This window comes from Dasypus novemcinctus, chromosome 6 (genome assembly GCF_030445035.2).
Source record: "Dasypus novemcinctus isolate mDasNov1 chromosome 6, mDasNov1.1.hap2, whole genome shotgun sequence".
NCBI lineage: Eukaryota > Metazoa > Chordata > Mammalia > Cingulata > Dasypodidae > Dasypus > Dasypus novemcinctus.
Window position 1 is genome coordinate 132522825 of NC_080678.1, and position 26516 is coordinate 132549340.

General features: G+C 44.8%; 1 pseudogene; it reads left to right on the forward strand.

The window, feature by feature from the left end:
• The window catches only part of LOC131278841 (protein arginine N-methyltransferase 2-like), an 85708-nt pseudogene that overhangs the window by 8970 nt on the left and 50222 nt on the right, over positions 1-26516 (forward strand).

A 26516-nucleotide genomic window follows, 5' to 3' on the forward strand; every position in this document is an offset into this window, starting at 1 on the left:
AGAAGTGGAATTACCAGGTCATATGGTAATGTTGTATTTAACTTTTTGAGGACTTGATATATTGCTTTCTACAATTGCTGCACCATTTTTCATTCCACTAACAATGCTCTAGAGTTTCAGTTTCTCTATATCCTCTTCAACACTTGTTATTTTCAGATTGTAATATCATGGATGTGAGATGGTATCTTATTGTGGTTTAGATTTGCATTTTCTCAATGGCTAATAGTGGTGAACATCTTTTCATATGTTTATTGCCTATTTGTATATCTTCTTTGGAGAAATGTCTGTTCAAGTCCTTTGCCCATTGTAGGGTGGCACCGTGTGGGAGCGCGGCGACAGCAAGGGTCAGCTCGTCTCCAGGCGCCGGTGCGAGTCGGACCCGGGTGGCGGGAACGGGCGTTAAGGCCCTCCGCTTGGGGTTCGGGCGTACTGCCCGCCCCTCTGCCCAGCTGCACCCACTTCCCCCTTGGTGGCCTAACCCCGCCTCTCCCCCGAGGGCCACCGCCGCGCCATGACAGCCCCGCCTCGCTGCCGCCGAGAACCCTGGCTACCCCGTCTTCTGCCCGCAACCAGTGATGCACCCCTGCACGAACCTATCAGCCGTCTGCCGCCCCCCGGCCACGCCCCCTGCCCCTCCCCCGTCTTCGCCCTATATTAACCACTGTACTTCCTGAATAAATCAGACTTGCGCACAGATCCTGGTCTCCTCGGTAGTCTTCTTCCTACCGCGCGTCCTCCGCACCTTGCCGGCCCCGGAGCGCCTTCTCGGAAGGTCCCTCCGTGTGTTGCAGCCCTCTGCCCGAGCCCACACCGCCCCTGCAGCGGCCCTCCGGGCGAGCCCACACTGCGACATTTGGTGTCCAACGTGGGGGCAACAACTTCCCGGCCGGACCCCCACCCGCCTCGCCCGCAAGGTAAGGACCCCCGTCTTCGCTAGGCCCCGCCATCGGCGCCATGGGCGGCCGTCTTTCCTCCCGCCAGACGCCTCAGGTTAGGGCCCTTGCCGGCCTTTTAGACACCAATCATATGAATGTCTCAGTAAAGCAGTTCCAAACGTACTGGGACCTTTTGCTGCCTTTCAACCCCTGGCTCTCCACTTGCCAGCTGTGGGACCCGGACACATACACTAACCTCATTGACCACGTCACGGCGGCTATGGAGTATGAGAACAAGCGTTTTCCCCCCAGCCTTCTCCCCACGCTCATCGCCATTCGCTCGTGCCTCCAGGGCACCCCCGTCAATCGGGACGCTTTCCACTGCACCTGCGGTAAGAGCAAGGGAGAGGGGTCTCAGTCAGACAGTGATTCCGACACCGAGTCCTTGTCCAGCCGCCTCAACAATGCCCTGGACTCTTGCCCGCCCAAACCGGACGCGCCTACCTCGCCCCAAGATGGCGAACTTCCGCCTTCTTCTTGGGAGGATAAAGGGAAGTCCCTCCCCCTATACCCGCCCCCTCCAGCCACGGCGCCATCTTGGACCCCGCCAGAAGAGGAGCGGCCGCCATCTTACAAGCCGCCTACCCCCTGGGGCAGTCCGCCATCTTGTGAGGCGCCGCCATCTTGGGACGAGCCATGTTCTCGCCCCACCCCCTGGGCACCCCCCGCCGCGGATCCCTCATCCGCCAGAGGGCCCATGGGTACTTGGCCCCCGTGGGCAGAGGCCCCCGCGCATCAGATGCCGCTCTTATACCCGCTGAATGCCGCCCCCTCGCGGCACCGTCCGCAGGATTGGTACCCCTTTACAGCCGACGAAATAAAAAACCTCCGCAAGGCTGTTAAAGAGGACGGCCTCGGTAGCCCGTACGCCCAACATTTGCTTGAGGAGCTTAGCACTCAGCTCGCGGTTCCGTATGACTGGGTTTCCCTCGCTCGGGCCATTCTAACCCCCGGCCAATTCATCGACTGGCGTGCTCACTTTACATCAGAGGCAGAAAAGCAAGTGGCACACAACGCCCGTGTCGAGGCTCGCCATCCCCCGGACGCTTACACAGGCACGGGCCAATTCGCCAATCCAGCCCAATATCACAATGCCCCCCCCCGAGTTCTGGCTCCAACTTCGCGAGCTGGCTTTCCGCGCTTTCCGCAGCTGCTCCGCCACCAGACCTGAGCCACTTGCCAAGCTAGTCCAATGAAAAGACGAAGACTTCGCCGACTTCGTATCCCGGGTTCAGGAGGCCTGCAAGCGCAAGGTCCCTGGCGAGCATGTGCAACAAGCCCTTGCCCGGGAACTCATTCTGGAAGGGGCCACCAATGCCTGCCGACAAGCCATCCTACCAATGAAGGAAAGGGGAGTACATGACTGGATCCTGGCCTGCTCCCACATAGACCTGCAGGCCACCGTGCTGGCTCAGGCCATAGCCACAGCCATGTCCCTCTCCTCCGACTGCTTCAAATGCGGAGAAACCAGACATTTTGCCCGCGAATGCCCTCATGCCGCCCAACCACGACCATCCACGAACACGCCTCAAGACACCGGAGGAGCCAGACCATGCGCGCCTCCCACCCCATGTCCCCGCTGCGGCAAAGGATACCATTGGGCCCGTGACTGCCCGCACCACCAACAGCCAACGACAGCCTTTAAACGCGAGAGGGGGCAGGCCTCAGCCCCGCCAGCAAGAGGCCGCTCACCCACGCCACCACCCCCTGCCGTAATGTGGACCGTTCCACTGGGACCCAAGAAACCAATAATGGAGTTAGAGGTTGAAGGCCAATGGTTCGAGGGAATCCTTGACACCAGGGCAGAAATATCCTGCTTCCCAGAAACAGCCGCACACAACTGGGGTGTGCTCCCCGGCCCCCGCGTCATTGGAGCCACCGGAACAGCTCCCTCATTTCAAACCAGCCGAGATCTTATTTGGAAGGACAAGGAAGGCCGCCAAGGCACCTTCCGCCCCCTTGTCCTGCCCGGCATCGACAATATCCTCTGGGGCCGGGATGTCTCTCGAACTGCGGAGCCATTCTATCCACGGCTCCCCTCCAATGATATACGCCACTGCTCGCATTACACCTCCAGCACCCACTCCTCTTGAATGGGATACCGAGGAGCCCATTTGGGTGGAGAAGTGGCCCATCTCATCCCAGAAACTGTTAGTTCTCCGAGCTCTTGTCTATGACCAGCTCGACGCAGGACACATTGAGCCATCCACCAGTCTGTACAACTCACCCGTCTTTGTCATTCAGAAGAAGTCAGGCAAGTACTGGCTCCTCCACGACCTGCGTGAGATCAACAAGCACATCCGCCCAATGGGCTCCCCCCAAACGGGGTGCCCCCACCCCACGGCTGTACCTAGACACTGGTGCGCTGCCACCATCGACATCAAGGACTGTTTCTTCTCCATTCCACTGCACCCAAAAGACCGTCCAAAATTCGCCTTCACGCTCCCGTGCACCAATCACCAAGAAGTAGCTGAGCGTTACCAATGGTGAGTCCTCCCGCAAGGAATGCGAAACAGCCCGGCCATCTGCCAGCTTTATGTCAATAAGGCAATTCAGCCATTAAAGAACTTTGCATACATTGTTCATTACATAGACGACCTTCTCGTGGTGCATGAAACCCCCGGAGGCCTCCAAGCCATCGTCACGGCATTACTGCGCCATCTCAATGACCTTGGCCTACAAGTCCAACAAGATAAGGTACGCATGGAGCTCCCCTTCACCTTTCTAGGCTTCAACATCCACAACACCATCACGCCTGCGGCCCCCCAACTGGCCATTCCGCAGAAGCTATCTCTGACAGAGCTACAGAAAATCTGTGGGCACATCAATTGGCTCCGTTTGGCTCTCCCGATCACCACCGCTCAACTACAACCCCTCTTCGCCCTCCTGCAAACCGACCAAGACCCTCCGCAGGCCGTAACAAAGAAAATCGCTATTACCTCGGCTGCACAGGAGGCCATCTGAGCTGTCAATGATGCCCTGCGAGAATGCCAACTGCAGCGTCACGACCCCAACCGAGCCATCTTGGCGCTGATCCTGCCTACCACGGGTACGCCCACCGGGCTCCTCTGGCAGAAGGGGCCCCTTCTCTGGCTCCATACCACCAAAAGCAAGCTCAGAAAAATCAGCCCGCAAGTCACCCTCTGGATCTCCTTGGCCATTGACCTCGTCCGGCAATGCACCCACACATATGGTACTCCCCCTGACACCATTGTGTGGCCGCTTGATGCCAAGAAAACCACTGTGCTGCTTCTGTCCAGTCCAGACATGCAAGTCCTTGCGGAACTCTTCCATGGCGAATTTGACAACCACTACCCCAGCCGTCGGCTGCTTCAGGGCATCTCCCAGTTATCCTTCATCCCTCCGCCACACCACCCCTTCCCGTCTCGCCGCCCCTACCCACATGCCACCACCGCCTTCACTGACGCCTCCAAGCACAAGTTCGCAGCTGTCATCTACTCGCCTGGTACGTCAGAGCCTCAAATACTCATCCACATCAACGTGAACTCTGTCCAGGTAGGAGAGCTCCAAGCCGTCGTCCTAGCTCTCCGCGTCTGTCCCGACAGACCCCTCAACATCTTCACCGACAGCCTGTACACCTTGCAAGTCTGCCAAGTCTTGGCTTTCGCCACGTTTTTTCCTGCCAAAAGGCCTATCGACCAAGCACTCCTAACTCTCCAGAGTCTCTTGGAAAACCACACGGCGCCCTGGTACATCGCCCATGTGAGGAGCCATTCTGGCCTTCCTGGACCTATCGCTGCCGGCAATAACCTCGCCGATCAAGCCGTCCAAGCCCTCCCAGCCTCAGTAGAGCGCTCGGGAGGTCGACCACCCGCCCCTCCACCTGGCAACCTCCTCATCCAAGCCAAGCTACTCCACTCTCGATTTCACTTCTCTGCCAGGAGCCTTCACAAGTTGTTCCCGGAACTTTCCATCCAGGCCTGCAAGCACATGGTCAGATGCTGCCAAACCTGTGCACCCCTTCTGCCCCTTGGGCCGCTACAGCCGCAAGGAGTTAATCCGCGAGGGCTACGCCCCAATGCCCGAAGGCAAATGGACGTCACCCACGTGCCCCAGTTCGGCAGGCTCAAGTATCTCCATGTGGCCATCGACACCTTCTCCCACCTGTGCTATGCCGTTCCCCTCCCAGGAGAAACAGCCAAGCACTGCATTCAGGCCCTCAGACAAGCCATCCTCTTCATGGGAGTCCCATGGGACCTGAAAACCGACAATGGACCAGCATATCACAGCGCTTCCTTCGCCGCGTTCCTGAGGCTATACAACATCACTCATCACTTTGGAATTCTGTTCAACCCCCAAGGTCAAGGCATGGTTGAACGCACTCATCTCTTCCTCAAGCATCTTATTCAAAAGGAAAGGAGCAACCATCCCCGCCACACACCTGGAGAAATTGTCACCTCTGCCTTAATCCACCACAACCTCCTCTGCTTTGATGAGGATGGCCTTTCCCCATTACATGCTCATTGGGGCCCATCCTACCGGCCCACACAGGCCCCCCTTGTTCAGTGGAAAGACCCCAAGACTAACATCTGTTCAGGGCCTGCCCCCCTCCTTGCCCAGGGTAGGGGTTTTGCTTGTGTCTTTCCAGATGACGCCGCCCAGCCCATCTGGATCCCAGGACGCCTCATCCGGCCCGCCACCGCTGAACCGCCCGACCCGGAGAGAGAAACGTCGCCAGCGACACCTCGCCCCTCGGATGGCCATGATGACCCTGAATGCTGAGCCCGACCCTCTCTGCCAACAAGTTCTGCGGCTACTCCACCTAGCCCAAGCTGAAAGGGCCTGGCGGCCGCCGCCACCCACCTTCACCCCCCCCCCCAAGACAGGCTTCTCGAACGCGCTGCCTGGCGAGGCCCCCCCCAACAAAATGAGCGCTGGCCCTTCCTCTTCCACTTTCTTCGGTGCTTAATAAAAGAAAAGGGGGAAATGTAGGGTGGCACCATGTGGGAGCACGGCGACAGCAAGGGTCGGCTCGTCTCCAGGCGCCGGTGCGAGTCGGACCCGGGTGGCGGGAACGGGCGTTAAGGCCCTCCGCTTGGGGTTCGGGTGTACTGCCCGCCCCTCTGCCCAGCTGCACCCGCTTCCCCCTTGGTGGCCTAACCCCGCCTCTCTCCCGAGGGCCACCGCTGCGCCATGACAGCCCCGCCTCGCTGCTGCCGAGAACCCTGGCTACCCCGTCTTCTGCCCGCAACCAGTGATGCACCCCTGCACGAACCTATCAGCCGTCTGCCGCCCCCCGGCCACGCCCCCTGCCCCTCCCCCGTCTTCACCCTATATTAACCGCTGTACTTCCTGAATAAATCAGACTTGCGCACAGATCCTGGTCTCCTCGGTAGTCTTCTTCCTACCGCGCGTCCTCTGCACCTTGCCGGCCCCGGAGCACCTTCTCGGAAGGCCCCTCCGTGTGTTGCAGCCCTCCGCCCGAGCCCACACCGCCCTGCAGCGGCCCTCTGGGTGAGCCCACACTGCAACAGCCCATCTTTAAATTGGGTTTTCTTTTTGATGTTGCATTTTGAAAGTTCTTTGTATGTTCTGGGTATTATGCCCAACAATTTTCTCTCATTCTGTTGGTTGTCTTTTCAGTTTCTTGATAATTTCCTTTGATGTACAAAAGTTTTTAATTGTGATGAAATCAAATTTACCTATTCTTTCTCTTGTTGCATGTGCTTTGGTGTCATATCAAAGAATCCATTTCTAAATCCCAGGTCCTGAAGATTTCCCCCTATGTTATCTTCTAAGAATTTTAGAATTTTAGCTCTTATATTTAGGTTTTTGACCCATTTTGAGTTGATATCTGTACATAGTGTGAGGTTGGAGGTCTGACTTTATTCCTTTGCATGTGGATATCCAGTTTTCCCAGCACCATTTGTTGAAGAGACTGTTTTTCGCCACTGCATGTACTTAGTACCCTTGTCAAATATCATTTGGTCATAAGAGTGATATTATCAACATGGTGACATAAGACATCTGCTGAAAAAGTTTTCCCTCAGAAACAGTAAAAGGACAAATCCCATTTGCTTGGAACTGTGGAGGATGATAGAGACTGGAGGAGGACCCCAGTAATGTTAAATTGAAGAAAAAGAAAAAACACCAAAAATGGTAGGAGATCTATGACATGAACCTGCTAGTTCAGAACCCTTCCTTTCACTCCGTCCCATGCAGCTTAATAGAGAGGCAGCATGGCCAGGGTACCTCCTGCCTGTGATGTAGACCATGGAGCCACTCCCAGTGATGAGTTAGAACCCTGTGCGTATGGTCCACAGAGACCCAGGGAGGAACAGGAGTGACTGACAGCACATACACAGAAAGGCCCCCAGGAAAGAAAAGAGAATGCAGTGGAATTGTTGATGGGGGTACACACTCTGGTATGTTGGGTCACCTAAATGAAAAAAATGGACCTTCTTCAATTAATCCAATTTGGCTCCCTAGGGTGAGATACTCTAATGGGGAAGTAACAGGAAGCAGAGAATCTGAAAGAAGGGAAAATGGAATTGCTATAAGGCCGGATAGGTCCCGGAACTGGAAAGTATAATAAAAATGGGGCACTGAGTAAGGGAGAGAAATTAAACTAATCTAAGGAGCTGAGGAGAAAATCCTGCACAAAAACAAACAGAACAGATCAGGATTCCCAGAGAAGGAACAGAATAAAGGAAGCTTTCTCCTGTAGGTGAAACAGTTGCACATAAACAGGCAGTCCTAAAAGTTGTACTTCATATCAAGGGCAAGATTCAGGTGCAGAAGACTTGAGAAAATTGCAACACTTCAACATGGGCCACTCTACAGGTCCAGTATAAGTTGGACCATGCGTCAAAGAAGAGCCTTAATGCATTGCTAAACAGTAGGCAAGAGGGAGAAACGGGCCTTCAGAGTTAACACATAATCAGATGCCCAAACATCAGCAAAATTTACAAGTCATACTAAAAAACAGGAAGATCTGACTCAGTGAAGGGAACAAATGAAAACTTCAGAGGTGACACAGACTTTGGAACAACTAATCAGTGATGTTCAAACAAACCTTCTAAATTAATTCAAGGACATGAAGGAAAACATGGCCAGAAAGAAACTAATGGTGGATAAGAGCTAAAGGATATTAAGACAATGTGTGAGCAAAAGGAAGAATTAGAAAGTTTGCAAAGAAACATAGAAATTACAGGGATGAAAGAACAATAATGGAGATTAAAAATACACTAGAGGCATACAACAGCAGTGTATTAGTCAGCTAAAGGGGTGCTGATGCAAAATACCAGAAATTTGTTGGTTTTTATAAAGAGTATTTATTTGGGGTAGGAGCTTACAGATACCAGGCCATAAAGCTTTAGTTATTTCCCTCACCAAAGTATTTTCACATGTTGGAGCAAGATGGCTGCTGACTGCTGTGAGGGTTCAGCCTTTCTGGGTTCCTCCCTTCCAGGGTCTTGCTTTTCTCTGGGTTCAGGGTTCCTCTCTTCCTAGGCCTGGCTTCTCCTTCCTCTGTGGGCTTACTGGGGCTGCAGCTTGAGGCTTCAGCATCACGCTCTACTATCAAAAACTCAACTTTAGAAACCCCCAAATCTGTTCTTCGCCATGCCTAGGTACAGATCAGATTACAAGCATAATCCAGTATTTCTTTTTGGAATTCATCAATTATATGAAACTACTACAAGCAGATTTGAACCAGCAGAAATAAGAATTAGTGAACTAGAATGCAGCACAATCGAAATCATATAATCAGAAGAACAGTTAGATAAAAGAATAGAAAAAAAGTGAGCATTGTCTTAGGGATTTGAGTGATAGCATGAAACATGCAGACATACACGTCATGGGTGTCCCAGAAGGAGAAGAGAAGGGAAAAGTGGCAGAAAGAGTGTTTGAGGAAATAATGGCCGAAAATTTCCCAACTCTTATGAAAGACGTAAATATACATGTCCAAGAAGCTCAGCATATTCCAAACAGGGTAAATCCTAATAGACCTACGCCAAGACACATACTAGTCAGAATATCACATTCCAAAGATAAGGAGAGAATTCTGAAAGCAACAAGAGAAAAGTGATTTGTCACATACAGTGATCCTTAATAGACTAAGTGCTGATCTCTAATCAGGAACCATGGAGGCAAGAAGGTAGTGGTATGACACATTTAAGGCACTGAAAGAAAAAAACTGCCAGCCAATATTCTTTATCTGGCAAAACTGCCTTTCAAAAATGAGAGAGATTGTACATGTCAATGGAAGAACTACTAAAAGATAAACTTGGAACTTTATAACACTGTGACCCAGTGGTGGATAAGGAACGTGGTTAATAGTACAAATACAAGAATATTCTTCCACGAACCAGAACAAAACTTAGTATTACAAGGTGTTAATAATATGTTGATATATGGGGAAATATAACTAATGTAAATCATGGACTATAGTTAAGTAGTGAAAATGTTCTAAAATCGACTGTGGTGAAGAGGGCACAACTCTGATGATTGAGTATACATTTTGGATGAATTGTATATAGGACTGTATACTCAGTGAACCCTGTTGTAGATGATAGACTGTGGTTAATAGTAAAAATGTTAATATAAGAATGTTCTTTCATGAATTATAACAAATGTACAATACTACTTTAAGGTATTAACTTTAGGATGGTATATGGGAAAAGTACATCTAATATAAACTGTGGACTCTAGTTAATAGTAATTTTTTAATATTCATTCATCAGTTGTAACAAAGGAACCACACTAATGCAAAGAGTCAAGAATAGGGGGTATGTGAGAATATTGTATTTTTTTGCATGACTTTTCTGTAAACCTACAACTTCTCTAAGTTAAGAAATTATAATAAACAATAAAACCACAACATTATGCTAAGTGAAAGAAACCAAACACAAAGTACTACATATTGTGTGATTCCATTTATATAAAATGTAAGTATAAATAAATTTATAGAGACAAAAATAGGGAGAGTTTAAAATTTTCACAGATAAACAGAAACTGGAAGAGTTAATCAACAGAAGACACACCCTGCAAGAATTACTAAAGGGAATGTTGCAGGTTGAATGGGAAAGACAGGAGTGACTTGGAGTAGTGTGAAGAAATGAAGATCATCAGTAAGAATAACTAGGTTAAATGCAAAACCCAATAGTACTGTATCCTCAATCTAAAACTCTTTTTTTTTTTTTTTTTTTCTTTTTTGAGGTACTGGGGGCCAGGGATTGAACCCAGGACCTTGTATGTGGAAAGCTAACACTCAACCACTGAGCTCCATTGGCTCCCCTGAGTAGGTTTTTTCATTTGTTTAGCTTGTTTGTTTTGGGTTTTTTTAGGAGGCACTGGGGACTGAACCTGGGATCTTCCATGTGGGAAGCAGGTGCTCAACCACTTAAGCCTCATAAGCTCCCAACTCTACTTTTTTTCCACCAAGCAGAATAATTATTTTAATTCCACGTTGATAAACATCACAGCAAAATTCCCAAACATTAAAAGCAGAAATAATACAGTAAGCAACCAGAGAGAAAAGACCATAGTCAAAAAATAACTATCATACTCCTAAATAATAATAGTAGAAAACAGAAGGTAGTAGAAATAATAGCTTCAGTATTATGAAAGGCTAAAGAACTGATGGATGTAGAGGGGGAAAATGACAAATTTATGGCTATAATTTTGAACTTGCAGTTTACCTTCCTCAATTATTAATAATTTTAAAAGAAATAAAGATATGGACAATTTGAACAAGGAAATTAACAAGCTTGACAATAAAAATATATAGAACTCTGCATTCAACAGAGGAATGATTTTTCTCAAACATGAATGGAACATTCACAAAAAGTGACTATGTATTAAACCATAAAGCAGTTCCTAACTTTTTAGAGAACTAATATCATATAGAATATGTGCCCAGTCTATAATATAAATACTTAGTAATGTCACACAAAAAAGAAAAATACTCAAAATTGAACAGAAATTTCAACTAAAAATGCATGGGCGCAGTGAAAACAGTATTTTAATAGAAAAATTTAACCTGAAATGCTTCTTATAAGGAAAGAAAAAGTATTGAAAATAAATTAGATAAGCACTAAACTTAACAAAAGACAAGTAAAAGGAAGGAGACAATGTATATGAGTAAAAAAGTCAATGACATGGAAATCAAATAATGAAGATAAAGCTGATTCTTTGAAATATTGATAAATCTCAGAAAAATGACCAGGAAGAAAAGAGATAAGGCACAATAAAACAATATTAGGGATGAAAGGGGACCATAATTAGAGATATAATGTAGACTAGAAAGTAATAAGAGAACAGTAAGACCAACTTTATGCATTGAAGCTTTTTTTCTTTTTTTCATTTAGACAAAATGAACAAATTCCTAGGGGGGGCGGGGGAAACTGCCTCCGGAAGAAATCAGAAGAATGGAAAATAAACCATTAGGTAAGATTATAAGTAGTAAAAACCTCCCAAAATAGAAAATGCCTAAGTTCAGTCAAACCTTCAGGGAACAAGCATTTCAGTCTTACGCAGACTTTTCCAAAGACAAGAAATAACTGACGATTCAGCTTTTGAGTCTAGTATATTCGTCTTTTAAAAAATCAACCTCATTGAACTGTATTCATAAATGATACAGTCCATTCAAAGTGTACAATTAATGGCATTTTGTATAATCAGAGTTGTGCATTCATCACTTTAATCAATATTAGAGCATTTTCATTACTCCATAGAAAAAGAAAAAAAAACCCAAAACAAAAACAAAAACAATTGTTCTACCCCTTAGTAGTCATTTCCTAATCTCTCTTTCCTACTGTACATAGTACTTCTTGTCTAGTTTCTTTTAGCATGCTTTTTTTCTTTTACCATTGATAGATGGTTATTAGTATATTACCATAAACAACTCTCCATAGTTTGCTTTGGTTGTATTTTTGCCAAAATATCACCCTGATAATAACATTTTGTAACATTAACAAACATTTGTTTTGTTTCAGAGAAAAATATTCTTTTATATGCCCTATTAACCATACTCATTTTTCACATGAGAGTTCGGTCTGATTTACAGTCCCATGTTTCATTTTTAAGCTTTTCTTCTAGTGATATATATTTTCCTCTCATCCACTATCATACCCATATATTAGCGTTGCTAATTACAAACACTTTGGCGTGCTTTCACCATTTCTATTCATTTCCAAACATTTACAAACAACCTTTTTACCAATTCTGCATAGAGTAAACTTTGGTCTTCCATTCTCTAACCTCGTTCCATTTTCTGGTGTCTTACATTTAACTCTTCCATGAATTTGCTCATTATATTCATTTCATAATAGTGAAATCATACAATATTTGCCCTTTGTCAGACAATATTTGCCCTTTGTGTCTGGCTTACTACTAAACGTAATGTCCACCAGGTTCATCCATTGTGTTAGGGTTGTCTAGGGAAACAATTAATAGGAGATATTTGTAAATAGTATGAGATGTTATAATATTCTCTCACATAACCATGGGGATGTGCAAGTCCAGATTCCGCAGGCAGGCTACACACCAGGGGGCTCTGAGGAAGATCTGATGAAGGTCCTCGATGAGTTCCCAGGAGACATTGGCTGTCCAAAGACAGCTGGAAAATTCTCTCTGAATGCTGAAATCACTTCCCTTTTCAGTTGATTGGATCAAACATCACTCATTGCTGATGTCGATCTCCTTGATTGATTGTAGTTATAATCAGCCATCTATGGAATAAACTCGCTGATGACTAAAGGCCATAAATGTCCTTGTATTACAATTGGCCTAGTACTTGCTTGACCAAACAGCTGGGCACAATTACCTAGCCAAGATGACATAGTAGCCCTCACAGTCCACCCCTTGTCAACTTGGCAACCATACACATCACCTTAAACCATACTTAGTCTCCAAAAAAAACCAATAACAGACATGCGTATATATTTTTTGCCTAATAATATTCAGCTGTCCCTCATACAACCAGAAACACATTAATTCCCTACAGAACAGGGCGTAAGTCCTTGTAATATACGCTCTTAAACTTGACATCCTTAAATATGAAATAAAACTAATACAACTTGTCATATGATAAGGGAAGGGGTTAGGGAAGAAAACAAAGATACTCGTTTTATGTACGTATACAGTCATACTCATAACAAAACAAGGAAGAAAGATTTCATGACCATTATAAGTTCTTGTTTCTGTAACTGACCACATGGTTGAAGTTCATACTGATCACTACCACCTTCCATACCCATTCCATGCTCCTGTTACCCTCAGCAAGCACCTCAACTGACTGTGGTTCTTTGCCCGGTGCAGTGACCCAAACTTTCATTCCTGAAGATTCTGGACCATAGTTAGTCCTGCTTGGATTGCTTTGTTGCAATTTCCCATTGACTTTAATCATGGTGCATGGCAGTACTAGGAGATGTCCTAGAGGATCTCCTGTATTCCCTGCAAACTCTTCTTTACCCCCATTATTCAGATGCAATCCTATTTCCCCTTGATAGGATCAATCACCCCAGCCAGTACAATAATTCCCTTCTTTGCCTGTTGATTCAGAGGTAAGAGGAGCCCCAAGAGGCCAGTCTTAACTTCCAGTTCAGCGGAATCATAATTGCGTTCCCTGGTAGAAGCACTCCTCTTTTTGGAACTAAGACCTGTAGACCAGCAGAGCTTAAGGTTGCAGGGACAGAAAGCAAAATTTTTCTTAGTGGATCATTAGGGGTAATAGTGAGTGGTGCCACTCCCCTTTCTACCCTTTGATTCCTGGACCTGGATGCTGGTTATGGAGAAATAGGACCATAGAGTGGATGCTGATTTAGAGCATACACAACCTCTTGGAAAACACTTCTCCAGCCCTACAAGGTACTTCCACCTTGTTGGTGCTGTAATTGACTCTTCAAAAGACCATTCCATCGTTCTGTTGATCCAGCTACTTCAGGATGATGGTGAACTTGTTAAGACCAGTGAATTCCATTGGCATGTGCCATTCCCACAGTTATTTGCTGTGAAATGGGTTACTTGTTCAGAAGCAACGCTGTGTGGAATGCCATGGTGGTGGATAAGACATTTGGTAAGTGAACGATGGTAGTTTTGGAAGAAGTATTGTGTGCAGGGAACACAAACCCTATCTGGAGTATGTGTCTATTCCAGTTAAAACAAATTGCTGCCCCTTCCATGGTGGAAGTGGTCCAATGTAGTCAACCTGCCACCAGGTAGCAGACTGGTCACCTCGAGGAATGGTGCCATATCGGGCTGTGTGTGGGTCTCTGCTTCTGATAGATTGGGCACTTGGCAGTGGCTGTAGCCAAGTCAGCATTGGTGAGGGGAAGTCCATGTTGCTGAGCCCATGCATAACCTCCATCCCTACCTCCATGGCCACTTTATTGATGAGCCCACTGGGCAGTGACAGGAGTGGCTGGGGAAAAAGGCTGAGCCTTAGCCACAGAGTGGGTCATCTTATCAACTTGATTATTAAAATCTTCCTCTGCTGAAGAAACCCTCTGGTGAGCATTTACACGGGACACAAATATTTTCATGTTTTTTTTGCCCTTTCAGAAAGGTCTATCCACATCCCTCTTCCCCAGATCTCTTTGTCACCAATTTTCCAATCATGTTAACTTCCAAGTCCCTGACTATTCAGCCAAACCACTGGCAACAGCCCATGAATCAGTGTACTGACTCACCTCTGGCCATTTCTTCTTCCAAACAAAATGAACAGCTAGGTGCACTGCTCAGAGTTCTGTCCACTGGGAGGATTTGCTCTTACCTCTGTCCTTCAGGGATGTCCCAGAAAGGGGCTGCTGTGCTGCAGCTGTCCACTTTCGGGTGGTACCTGCATATTGTGCAGAATCGTCTGTAAACCAGGCCTGAGTTTTCTCTTACTCAGTCAACTGATTCTAAGGAACTCCCCCAAGAGGCCAAAAGGTATGGACTGGGAAAGAGAAGGTAACATGGCAGGGGTATTGACCATGGACATTTGGGCTACTTCCTCATGTAACTTACTCGTGCCTTCAGGACCTGCTCGAGCCCTATCTTGTATATACCACTTCCACTTTATTATGGAGTGCTGCTGTGCACGCCCAACTTTATGGTTTGGTGGGTCAGACAATACCCAGCTCATGACAGGCAACTCAGGACTCATGGTAACTTGATGGCCCACAGTTAAGCGTTCGGTCTCCACTAACACCCAGTAGCAGGCCAAAAGCTTTTTCTCAAAAGGGGAGTAGTTATCTGCAGAGGTTGGCAGGGCTTTGCCCTAAAATCCTAAGGGTCTGCATTGTGATTCTCCTATAGGGACCTGCCAAAGACTCCAGACAAGATCCCTACTTGCGACTAACACTTCCAGCACCACTGGATCTGCTGGATCATATGGCCCAAGTGGCAGTGCAGCTTGCACAGCAGTCTGGACCTGTTGCAGAGCCTCATCTTGTTCCGGTCCCCATCAAAACTAGTAGATTTTCTGGTCACTTGGGTAAACAGGCCAGAGTAGCACACTCAAATGAGGAATGTGTTGTCTCCAAGATCCAAAGAGACCAATTTAGTGTTGTGCCTCTTTTTTGGTCATAGGAAGAGCCAGATGCAACAGCTTATCCTTCACTTTAACAGCAGACACCCTGAGATTTTAGTTTCCTTTGTAACTCTGCTACTTGTACAATGAGAGTCTGAGTCTGTTTTTCAGAGATCTCAAGCCTGTGGCTGCAGGAAACAAGATTTTCTTTCAGAGTACACACAGGAACTTTTGCATCCTTCATGCAGTGTTTAAGTTGCAAATTTGAAGCCTTTTGCTCATTCCTTTCTTTTGTAACTGTATCTAGAGTATCTAGGAGGAGCCAGCCAACATCACTGTACCTTTTGACTCCATAAAACTCTGTTAAGTTGTTGAAAACACCCTCATCCAGATCCTTGCAGCTTATAAACATGGAAATAGGGGAATCCAGTAATGATATTTTATGTCTCTCCATTGCCAGCTCACTCCATGGTTGTTAGTGGCCTCTTTGTTATTGGAAAGGGAGTCATTAGTACACTTGAGTCCAATTAGATTAGAGAGCCAATTGCAAAACTCCCAGAACCGCTTCAGAAACCCATGTTTCAGATTCTGTTCCTCAAGAACCACTTCTGGTACCAAGCTGTATTAGTCAGGGTTCTCTAGGGAAACAGAACAGGAAACCTCTGTCAATAGTATGAGATTTTATAAAATTCCTCTTGTGACTATGGGAATGCACAAGTCTAGATTCTGAGGCAGGCTGCAAAGCAGGGGCTCTGACGTAAGTCCGATGAAAGTCCTTGATGAATTTCCAGGAGATGTTGGCTATCTAAAGACACGCTGGAAGATTCTCTCTGAATGCTGAAATCACTCCCCCTTTTAAGTCATTTAACTGATTGGATTAAACATTACTCATTGCTGATGGCAGTGTCCTTGTTTGATTGTAGATGTAATCAGCCATCAATGCAGTAAGCTCACTGATGACTAAAGTTCATAAATGTCCTTGTATTACAGTTAGCCCAGTACTTGCTTGACCAGACAACTAGGCACAGTTACCTGGCCGAGTTGACACATTAGCCTACTATCATATCTATGCTGCCATTTGCGTCATGATTTCATTTCTTTGAATAGTTGTGTATTGAACTGTATCCTCATACAACTCTACTCTTTAATTCCTATAAGAGTCAGAATACAGCTGAATAAGCTTAAAAAGGTATTTTTCCTGATATCAGACATGCAAAATATAAAGTGGTAAAGTGGGAGAAAAGCAACATAAAGAGAGAAAAAGAGAGAGGGGAACAGAAAATGAGTATGCTATTGAATCTGAATTGGTATTTTTTTCAGATTAGTAAGTTATATAATACAAACCCCAGGGTAACCACAAAAATAGTTAAAAAATAGAAATGGAAATGAGAAAGGGGTCCATCAGATACATCACGAAAGATTGATTATACAGTTTTTTCTTTCAGTACTGTGCATATATCATACCACTGCCTTCTCACCTCTGTGGTTTCTGCTGAGAAATTGGCATTTAATCGTATTACTACTGTCCCTTTGTATGTGACACATCACCTTTCTCTAGCTGGTTTCAGGATTCTCTATCTTTGGCATTCTGTTTAGTATGTGTCTTGGAGTAGGTCTGTTAGGATTTATTTTGGAGTACATTGTGCTCTTGGACATGTATATTAATGTCTTTCATAAGAGTTGAGAAATTTTCAGCCACTTTTTCCTCAGATATTCTTTCTACCTCTTTTTTCTTCTCTTCTCCTTCTGGGACTCCCATGAAACGTATGTTTCTATGTGTTGTGCTGTCATTCAATTTCCTGAGACCCTGCTCAGTTTTTTCCATTCTTCTATTTGTTTTTCTTTCTGAGATTTCAAATATCCTATCTTCCAGTTCACTGACTCTTTCTTTTGCCTGGTCAAATCTGCTGTTGTATGTCTCTAGAGTATTTTTAATCCCTTCTATTGTGCCTTTCATTCCCATAAGATGTTATTTTTTCTCTGTGTACCTTCCAATTCTTCTTTATGCTCACCCAGTGTCGTCATCTTTTTTTCTTCCTCCTTTATTTTTAAAGGAGCTTCAGATCACATCAATGTTACATTGAAAATAAAGGGGACTCCCCCACCCCTCCCCCAGCCCACCCCACCCACAACGTCTTTCATCAGTGTGGTACATTTGCCACTATTGATGAACACATATAGAAGCACTGGTATCAGGCATGGTCTGCAGTTCACATTATGTTTTACATTCTGTATTGCACAATTCCACGGGTTCTGACAAGATGCATAATGGCTTTTATCTGTCATTGCAATGTCATGCAGAACAATTCCATGCCCCCGAAATGCCCCATGTTACACCCATTCTTCTCTCTCCCACCAGTTGTCTTAATATCCTTATTTCTTTAGTTATATTTTCCTTCATCTCCTTAAATTGATTTAGGAGATTTGTGTGAACATCATTGATTAGTTGTCTTAAATCCTGTGTCTTTAGGGATTTAAATTTGTTTCAGGATTTTTAATTTGTTCCTTTGGCCTTATCTTCCTGTTTAGTATGGCTTGTAATTTTTTGCTGATGTCTGATTATCTTCATGAGCTTACTCTGAAGGTCAGTTTCTGTTTCTTGTCTAGAGTTTTGTTGTTGGTTGGCTTTGTGTTAAGTCTCTTCTTTGACACTTGGTTCATTAGTATTTCCCAGCCAAAACAGGGCCAGGCACCAGACCAGTTCCAGTGGGCTCCTCAAGGCTATGCTTTCCTGGTCTTCCCAGCAGATGGTGCTCTTTGGCCAAAAGCCTTCTTGTCGGCTCATGGAAGGTGCAATTTCCTGGCCTGCTCAGCAGGTGGTGCTCTTCAGCAACCTATTCCCCACAGGGAGGGTGTTTCTAGAGCTCTGTCTGCTCTGCCCCTGTGGGGTTGAAACTGTGTGGTCATACCTCTCCATGACGGGCGAAAAGAGTGGGACCCAGCTTCCAAAATTGCCAGCCAAAATCTGGATCAGTCCTGGGCTTGCCCCCTCTGTTCTTGGGGGGAAGACTTCTGCAGCCCTCCGGGTCCCCAGCAGCAAGCTCAGCAGGGGCTGACCTGGCAGGCACAGGGGTGGGGCTGGGCGCCCGCAACTGCGGCCGAGTGGTCCCTCCGGCTTCCCTGGATGCTGCACAGCACTCCTCGGGCTCCGGAGCCCAGAACGATTTTCTGCCTGTTCACTGATCATTTTCAGAAGTCCTCCCACTACCCTCTGGCCTCCATGGTTTTTATTGAAAAATTCAGTGTTTATCTTATGAAGATCCCTTATATGTGATGTATTTCTTCTTTCTTGCTGTTTTTAAGAGTCTGTATCCTTGACATTTGACAGCTGTTTATAATGTGTCTTGGTATATAAACCTCTTTAGGTTCATTCTGCTTGGCGTTTGTTCAGCATCTTGAATTTGTACATTTGTATCTTTCATCAGAATTGGGAACTATTCAGCCATTCTTTATTCAAATATTTTTTCTTGCCCTTTATCTCTTTTCCTTCTGGGACTCCTATGATGCTTATTTTAGCATGCCTGTTAATGTCCCATGGGTTTCTCAGACTCTTCACTTTTTAAAAAATTCTTTTTCACTCTGCTTCTTACCTGGGCAATTCCAGTTGTTTTATCTTCAAATTTGCTATCCTTTCTTTTGTCACCAATCTGCTATTGAACACCTTTTTTGAATTTTTCGTTTCAGTTGTTTTACCTTTCAATTCTAGAATCTGCATTTTGTCTTTTATTTCAATCTCATTATTGAAATGATCATTTTATTCATATATTGTTTTCCTGATTTCATTTAGTTCTTTGTCCACACATTCCTTTAGTTCAATGATCCTATTTAAGAGAGTTTTTCTGAGATCTTATATTCGTAATTCCAGATATTTAACTTCCTCTAGATTATTTGCTGTTGAATTCATTTTTTCCTATGCCTGGGCCTGTCTCCTTGTATGTCTGGTATTTTTTTGTGGAGAACTGGGCATTCTGAGAATATACTATGGTGATTCTGGAAGTCTTCTACCTGCAGTCTTCAGTCTGCCAGACCAAGAACAACAGGAAAAAGGAAAGGAAAGGAAGGAGGAAAGGTAGCGAGAAGGAGGGAGAAAGAAACAGAAAAAAAATACCACAGCCAGAACACCTGCACTCAATCCCTAGGGAAAAATAAAGAAAAGGAAGAAGCTGCACTGCCTCTCCAAGCCTTTGCTCTGTTTAATGGAAAGGACACTGCTGCCCTCAAGGCCAAAACCTAGACCAGTGTTGCTGTTGATCCCTCAGGGGCATGCCAGACCCAAAAGCACAAAAAAGAGGAAGCTTGAGAAAGAAAAACGAAGTCCATTGCCCCCACAAAGGGAAAAAATAAGAGGTCACTGGGTCTTCATGTCCTGGTGGATTTTGATGGGAGCTTAGAAGCCACTGCTGCCCAAAGGAATGAAACAGGCCATGTTCTGCACTGGTCGCTCAGGGTTCCTCGACAGACCTGACCGTCAGTCCTGCTTCAGAGGAGGCTTCCTCTGCCCACCTTGGCCCACCAGCTGCTGCTGGCACTGGACACAGGGCTGAAGACTGGGGGCGGGTCATCACTTCATCCCCTCACTCACTCACAGAAGCTGAAGTTCTGGCAGGTCCTCGCCTCCTCGGCCCCCCGTAGTTGTTCTCACATCCATTCTGGTTCCAGGGTCACCACCTAGTTGATGCTGATCTCTCTTCCCACCTCTCGTTTTTCTAGTATAAGGGCAATCTGTAAAACTCCCTGCTCTGCCATCTTACATCTGTGTGACTTGCTTCACATATTATGAAACTCAGTTATTGGATACATACTGTTAGGATTGTTTTTGTTTTCTAGATTAACTGACTAAGTTCAGTGAAATTTCCTCTTTATATGTGATCATACCCCTTGCTTTGAAGTCTGCTTTGATATTAATACGGCTGTGTCAGCTTCTTATAGGTAGGGTTTGGATGGCATGCATAAATGTGTATTTTCAACCTAAGTCCTTACGTGTAAAGTGTTCCTCTTGATAAGAGCCTATTATATTTTTTCCCCCTCATCAGCCAACCTTTGTTTTTTAATTGGAGTTTTAGTCCATTAACATTTTATGTAATTACGCATTTAATGATGTCTGTCATCTTGCTGCTTGTTTTCTGTTAGTCACATTTCTTCCTTGTACCTTTTCCATTCATGCCTTCTTTTGGATTAATAAAACACTTTCTCTAATTCCACTTTGTCTCATCTATTGACTTGTTCTGCTATATCTTTTTATATTATTCTTTTAGTGGTTATCCACAAAATTGTGATATGTGTCCTTAACTTATCCAGTACTTTTTAAACCACCTCATAATTTAAAAATCTTGGAGTCTTCCGTTTACTGGCCCCTGCTTTTGTGCTATTGTAACATATTTTAATTCTGTGTTACAAACTCCATAATAAATTGTTGTTGCTTTATATTATTGAAAGTCTTTTTTAAGAAGTAAGAAGATAATCTTCTCTAGTTCCTCACTTACCTTTTCTGATGTTTTCCCATTGATCCTGCAGTCCTGGTTTTCCATGTAGGACCTTTTCTATTTAAACTAAATAACTCATTCTAGTGTTTAGTAGTGTGTTTCTCCTTGCCTCAGATTGTCAAGTTTTGTTTGAATGGAAATGTGTTTTGTCTACATTTTTTAAGAATATTTTTGCTTGGTGTGGAATTTTAGGTTTGCAGTTTTTTTTTCTTTTAACTCTTTAAATGTCCTTGTCTTCTGGCTTCCATTGTTTTTTATTTACAATCAGCTATCATTCTTACTGTTGTTCTCCCAAATGTTGTGTTCTCTTTTTCCACTCATTAGCTAGATCAATGTTTTCTATTCATTTATTTATTTATTTTACACTTTTAAAAATTCATGGATCACAAAGAATGCTACATTAAAAAACATAAAAAATCATGAGGTTCCCATATAACCCACTCCCCACCCCCCCACCCCATCATTTTTGTAAATTTTATTTTTTTGAAGATATATACATAACAAAAAAAATGTTACATTAAAAACATAAGAGGTTCCCATATACCCCCCACCCCCCAACCCCACTCCTCCCACACCAACAACCTCCCTCATCACTGTGGTACCCTCTTCGCACTTGGTGAATACATTTTGGAGCACTGCTGCACTACATGGATAATAGTGTAGCATGAATGTTTTCTACTTATTTTTAATATTTATTTAAGTACTAAAAATAAATAAATAGAAAATATTTAAACAAATGGATAAGTAAATAATTTACATAGAGATACTTAAACCAATAGGTTTAAATTTATTTAAATTTATTTATTGTATTCATCCTTCTTGTGTTTAGTCAAGTTTCTTCAATCTGTGAGTTTATGTTTTTCACTAATTTCAGAACATTTTCCCTCATTTCTTCAGTTACTTCTTCTGCATCATTCTTGCTCCTCTCTTGGTAAGCCTCCACTTACACATCAGTTAGTTTGTTATATGTCTCAGGTTCTGTTCTCATTCTTTTTTCTTTTTGTGTTTCAGTTTAGATAATTTGTGTTGATTTGCCTTTGAGTTCATTGACTCCAAACAAAATAACTAGAAAAACAGTAGATTTGCAAAAATGTTTGCATCAAGATGACAAATAAGGTTCATATTTTATAAAGGGTTCTAATCTGAAAAGAAAAAAGTGACTAGAGCAATTGGGAAGATAAATAAATTTGGAATTCACAGTAGAACAGATCCAAATGGCCAATAAATGTGAAAACCTCATATTTAAGAAATTGGTATTAAGTAACTGTGAGGTACCACTTCATACCTATCATTCTTACAGAAATTAAAAACAGTGAAAACGCTGCTGCTGCCAAGTATTCAGGCAGAAGGTGCTTTGTAAATTGTTGGTGTAATGTGAAGTGTTAATAACTTCCATGAAAAGAATCTGACATGTTATCCTTCAGCCATGGCAATTTATCCCATAGAAATAAAATGCCACCGTGCATGGGTATATATGTACACATACTTATTACAGCATTGTATGTGATGATAGAAAACTGTATACCAAGAGAAAGATATCAACAGAGGGTGCCTGAGCAGCCAAGCTGAATTCATACCATGGAATATTATGTAGCCTTTGAAAACAATTAGAGTTCTCACAGTTGGGGAGTTTTTCACAAGGTATTGGGTGAGTAAGAAAAGCAAGATGCATAAAAGGATCTGTGATATACTTTTTAAAAAAGCAGTGCTGAAAGATAAAACAGCAACCCATGTGTGTGTGTTATAATGAGAGTGTATATGTATATGGCATGAGCTTGAGGAAAGTACGGAAGGATGAAAATGTACCAGATGGCGAGGGGTGAAGGATGGTGAGGTGGGTGGAGCAGACGAGGGTGGAGGCCCAGCTAAAGAAGAGACCCTGCTCTAAAGCAAGTCCTGGGAAGCAGATGTAGCTCAAGTGATTGAGCTCCCTCCTGACACATGGTAGGTCCCGGGTTCGGTTCCCAGGCCTCCTGGAGAAGACGAGCAAGAAAGCGAGCTGGTGTGACAGGCTGGCATGACAAGCTGATACAACAGGATGATGCAACAAAGGAGACACAAAGAGGAAACACGAGAGGCAGCAAAGCCGGAATGGACTGGGCACCTCTCTTCCACGTGGGAGGTCCCAGGTTCAGTTCCTGGTGCCTCCTAAAGAGAAGATGAGCAGACACAGAGAGCAGATAGCAAGTGCAAACAATGAGGGGGGAATAAAATAAATCTTAAAAAAATAAAGCAAATCCTTTTACCTTACTAGGACAAGTACAAAGGATTCCGAAAGGCAGTTAGCAGAAAAAAAAAATAACTCAGTAAGTTCTTAAAGTCATGGTTGCCCTCACTGGTGATCCAAAAAAAAGGCAAATAGAAGTAACAAAGGAAGTAATTTTTACCCATCAGATTGGCAGCCTGGAAAGTGCTTGGCAGTGTCCGTTTGTGCCAGGAATGGGCCGTGCCTGCACATGGCTGGGCAGCATGAGGCTCAGCCTTCCTGGGGGCATGTGCCAGCAAGGTTCAGAGTCATTGTGTTGCATTGGTTCGTCAGTCCTGGAAAATTGTCTGGAGTGCAGAAGCATGACTTTGATTAAGAAAGTTCATCTTAACATAATGAATGTGTAATAGTAAAAACTGGAAACACTATATGTCCACCACAAGGAGATTGGACAATTTATGATAATTCAAAGAATGGAATACTCCGTAGGTATTAAAAATTGTGGTGTTTAAAAGTATGTTTAATCATAAGGAAAAATGTGTGGAATTTAGTGACAGGCCACTAGGCAGAACTGTGTCATCCAACTTAAACTATAGGCATACTCTGTCTACATTTTTAAAAAGCCTGAAAGAATAGCAACATGCTGACAGTGATTATTCCTGGTCAGTTACAGATAGCTTTAATTATCTTTTTTGTACTTTTGTGTTTTCACACATTTTCTAAAATGAAAATGGCTGTTTAGGAAAATTTGTTTAAAAAGTATACTCTGGGCACTGGAATGTTCTGGTTATGGAGTGTATGGTTTGGCAGTCTCCCCTTCCAGTGGATGCCTTCCAGGCAGCCTTATTGTGAAGATAAAGTGGGGGTGGGGCCTCGGCAGAGCCCCAAGCGTCGGGCTCCTTCTGGGTTCCGGGTCGTCATGGGTGTGAGCTGAGGTTGCCCAGACCCCACGGATGCAGGGGCTTCCACCATCACACCCACCTTCCACGTGCCTGCTGCCCTGCAGCCTGCCTGCCTGGGGTGCTGGCCCACCCTACCCCCAAGATCTGCCCTCGGATGGGAAGAACGCTGGAGCACGTGCCCCCGACACTACAGGGTCCTTTACAAGTGCTTTTCTTGACTTTAAGCAGGAAAGAGAAGAACCAGTTGAGCTCAGTGAAGAAGGAAGCTTCCAGGAGGCTGTGCAGCCGGAGGAGTTCATGGCCATTGCAGACTATTCTGCTACTGATGAAACGCAGGTAGCTGTGTGTGCCGCATATGAGGAGGCTGTGCTCCTTGGAGGCCCCTTAGGGCTTGCAACGTTAGGGGGCTCAGTTAGATGCAGATTTCGCCTATATGGGCATCTGAACCAGAAGTCATACCAAAATTAAATAAAGGTGTACTCTCTTCACTGCCTAACGAATTGATCCCAAGCATGGGAACCATCAGCAGGGTGGGGGAACATCATCTGTTCCAGTTTCCGCTTGGAAACCTTATTTAAAACCTATTCCAGTTAAAGAGTAAGGCTATAAAGTGAAAATATCTACTTATAGCTTTTCTTCCTAAGTTACAGTGAAGAGCTTGTTCAGAAATTCTGCCCTAAGCCGTGTTGAAAAAGCTGAATCTTTAATTTTTAAAAAAAATATCAAATAAGCTGTGCTTTTCTTTCAGGTAAATGCTCCACAAAAAAGCTCTGAACCCTGGTATAATTTTCTAAATTGTCAGTTGCTGTCATTACCCACTGACTAATTTTTGAAATTGCCATGGTTTGAGTACCAGTAATGGGAAATTTATCACTAATTGCTGTTATTTCTACTGAATTTTCTCCAGCTGAGTTTTCTGAGAGGAGAGAAAATCCTTATCCTGAGACAGACCACAGCCGACTGGTGGTGGGGCGAGCGTGCGGGCTGCCGTGGGTACGTCCCGGCCAACCATGCGGGGCCCCTGCAGGAGCTCGGGCCTGAGGACACCTGGCAGGACGGAGAGTGCTTGGGCAGCTACAGAGCTCTGGTACTGCTTTCCTGCCCTGTTCCGTGGGCTTCCTCTGCTTACTGCTTGGAGCAGGGCCACAGCCTTTCTCCTCCGCTTAGTGGGCCGTGCGTCCCTACCCCTTCTCGTCACTGCAGAAGAGGCTGCAATACCTGTAAACAAAGGAGCGTGGCTGTGTTCTGGGAGAACCTTGATTATGGGTGCTGAAAGTTGAATTTCTTATAATTTTCATGTGTCACAAAATACTATTATTTTTTTAAACACTTAAAAATATAAAAACCACGCTTAACTTGCAGCCTAAGCAAAAGTAGGTGGTGGATTAGATTTGACCCATGAGCTGTGTGTAGTTTTCCAGCCCCTGATTTAGACATATTATTTAAGCAATAGGATTATGAGCCTTTCTCAGTGTTAAAAAATAATAAATTTTACTTTAAAAATAAAATATAAAAAGTTATGTAAATTAATAGTATCTTTAAACAATGAGTTTTAGTTTTTTTTTTTTCAGTGGAGAAAGGTCCATGTCAGTTTGCCACAGGGCTACCGATGCAAAGTACCAGAAATATGTTGGCTTTTATAAAGGGGATTTATTTGGGGTAAAAGCTTCCAGTTCTGAGGCCGTGCAGTGTCCAAGTAGAGACACCGTCAGAGGTGCTTTCCGACCAGTCAGCTACTGTCGACCTGGTGTGTCCCCACGTGGTGAAGCACGACGGCTGCTGGTCTCCCCAGGCACCTGCCTCCCCTCCAGAACCTGCCGTCCCCTGGAGCTCAGCTGTGGCGACAGGCACGGGGCGTCGCTCTTTCCGGGCCCCCTCAGTCTGGCTGCTGTGTCTTCTTCCTGAGTTCGCTGGTAAGCTCTGAGGCGTACGGCTCACCCCCCTTGAGGTGCTGCATGGGCTAACCCCTCGGGTGCTTCGTTCCCAGCCTCTGCGCTGCTGGCTCCAGACCCCGGGACCTCTCCCAGCCTCTCAGGGCTTCTCTGTTTTCCTGCAGTCTTCTCTCTCACAGGACAAGATGAAAAATGATTGTGCTCCCTTTTCCTGCATGTCTCTGTGTTTCTGTTTCGTACAAGATCCAGCAGAAGGGTGGAGACTCAACCTGCGTCAGGTCTCACTGATGTAGTCCAGTCCAAAGGGTCTCATACTCACCAGAATGGATTAGTTCAAAAACATGATCTTTTTTGGGGGTTCACAAAATTCAAACTATCACAGCCCATAACCCTATGACCCAGACAATAACCCCTATTGACAGTATTTGAAACTTTTCATTATTGAGGTGTAATTCAAATATCATAAAATTAACCATTTAAAAGTGGACAGTTTAGGGGCATTCAGTACATTCACAGTGTTGTACAATCATCACCACTATCTAGCTCCAAAACGTTTTCATCCCAAAAGGAAAGTTTGTACCATCAGCAGTTGCTTCCTATAATAATAAATAAAAACAAAAAA